Source organism: Sinohyriopsis cumingii, chromosome 8, assembly GCF_028554795.1.
Source record: "Sinohyriopsis cumingii isolate HCF-2022 chromosome 8, ASM2855479v2, whole genome shotgun sequence".
In the NCBI taxonomy this organism is placed as follows: domain Eukaryota; kingdom Metazoa; phylum Mollusca; class Bivalvia; order Unionida; family Unionidae; genus Sinohyriopsis; species Sinohyriopsis cumingii.
This window is the reverse complement of record NC_142968.1, coordinates 67,656,135-67,658,460: the sequence shown is the minus strand read 5'-3', so window position 1 is coordinate 67,658,460 and position 2,326 is coordinate 67,656,135. Positions and strand designations below refer to the sequence as shown.

The window sequence follows — 2,326 nt, the reverse complement described above, 5'->3', positions numbered from 1 at the left end:
TGCATCCGTTTCAAATGCAATAGGTACAGCAAATTTAAATGGTTCTAGGAATTCATTATACCTGCGTCCCTTTATGAAGAAAGCATATTCATATGACTAAAGCGGTGTGTTGCGAAAGTTGCAAATAATATGAATCTATATGGTCATGCTTCACGTTGCAGTACCCTATTTGTACAAATATGTTTTATTCCGGCGTAATCTTAACACTTTTGTATCACTCTTACTGTAAAAGTTTTCTCCTTATTTTCATGTCTGCATATATCATGGATGTATGATGTCCGGCATATGCATACCAATATATTCCTTGTGCAGTATTGGTAGATCCGTAGATTCCATTTAAGTTTGAATGAAGGCAATTATTGTACCACCAAGCGACTTTGAATTGACTGGCACAATTTGACGAATTGTCTTTGTCCTTGTCCCAATCCTTGGTGGTGAATTTCATATCAGAATGATAAGAGAAAGAGTCGCCTGCTGTTCCACTGTAGCCTTTTACGATGAGACGATATCCACTACTTTCGTCTCCAACCGAGAAAGTATCATACATGGCAAAGCTGGTATTTGTATTTGAAACAGCCAAGTTTATATGCAGCTGGTAATCGGCCTGAGTCGTGAGGTCATGTATATTGTCATTTCCGAGCCACATATTTCCATTTGGATCACCAAAACCCTCTTTATAATCAATCCACTCACGAAAGAAATCAACATCTCCGCTGATTCTTCTCTGAATGACAGTCCATCTTCCACCGGCTGTACGCATGTCACATCGAACGTAGATACCATTTGGATGTCCTTTGGGATAAATAATGTAGCCTCCAGTCTTTGTAAAACCCATTTGGTAAATGTCCTGGCAGTCAATTGGTTTTCCAAAACAGACATTTTGGCATGTAGATGAAGTGACGTTTCCATAATTAATTTGAGGATGTCCTCTTGTAAGCAATTTAGAGAACGTCAGAAAAGCGAAGAATAAGCGAACCATTGTCATGGTAAAGAATACTGAACAAAACGGTCTCAGTTAAGGATTTTTCTAGCGTATAGCTGGATGTGGAAATGTTTAAGAGGGCTGTCCATATATATAAGAAACATAAGTGGGAATATACAAAAAGGGGGTGTTGCTTGAATAATAATTATCCAGTTCGACGCATTGATTTCATTGGGTAAGAATGCTAAGACGGATGTTAACAGTCCACTTTAAATTCATCCGAATAGACTTTGTCAGCATAAAATATAACTACCTTTCTAGGCGAGAAAGTATTTTTTTCTCCAATGGGGCGAATTGCATCCCATCTCACACAGTGAGTTGTACAAATTAACCTCACTACGAATATAGTGATACTCAAATAGGAAATTAAGTTCTGGCATACAGAAATAACATAACTAAACACTGCGGCTAAAAACTAGTTCAATATACACCAGAACTAATAATTTCATATTTTCATAGAAATGAAACCTACAAAGCTATATGTACTATCTCTTGGCTTTCCTAAGCTACTTTGGATGACATTTTGTTTGCTATATAATATTGAGTTCCGTAATAAATCACTAATAATCGGGAAAAAATATTAACTAGATTTTGAAATATAACCTGTCGCCTAATTCTTTTCTGCCTTTTTTGGACACGTAATATCATCAACGTTGGGCTAATAATATAATCAAAACGAAATGTGAATAGTGAAAAGCTCCTTTTGTTGATGGTGAACACTCTTATAGTTTTATCTGGTATACATCATTTTCGACTTGCATTGTGATTGAGGTATTGCAATCGTTTAAAACCAAAGAAAAATAATGGTCATTTTGCTATCCATTCACTAGAAGTGAAAATAAGTTATCAACGACAACGTCTGCTAATATGTCGATTATATACCTACTGCTGCAGATGCTATCTATTGCAATGTCCATGATAAGGGATATTTGGAAATGTGGAGCATAAACCTACACTTGGATAACAATGGTTCAACAATCACAATTGTAACAGTCAAATTAAAAAAGCGAAAAAATGAAGAATCCATAGTATAAATACTTTTCAGGACGACATTGAAAAAATCTCAAATATTTTTCACATACGGGTGAAAGAAATATGGTGTGAAAAGTACTAATTAGTGAATGATATTTTCATTGAAGCTCTTCTCTGGGATGCTGAAATGACATATGGTGCAAGTTGAGATATTATGCCTGAATTCGTTTGAGAAAATCCCTGTGGAGAATCTGTTTTCACGATCGAAATAAAATGGGCATTGTGAAACATGATATTTGCCTTCTGTTTCACACTCACAATCACACAATGCTCAGTATATACGCCACTCTAAAGCCATTAAGAGATGCGTTG

At 35.8% G+C, this 2,326-nt stretch overlaps 1 pseudogene; it reads right to left on the bottom strand.

Annotated features, from left to right (window-relative positions):
• Positions 1-220: 220 nt before the first annotated feature.
• On the bottom strand, positions 221-835 carry LOC149793748 (fibrinogen C domain-containing protein 1 pseudogene; annotated as a pseudogene).
• Positions 836-2,326: the final 1,491 nt, after the last annotated feature.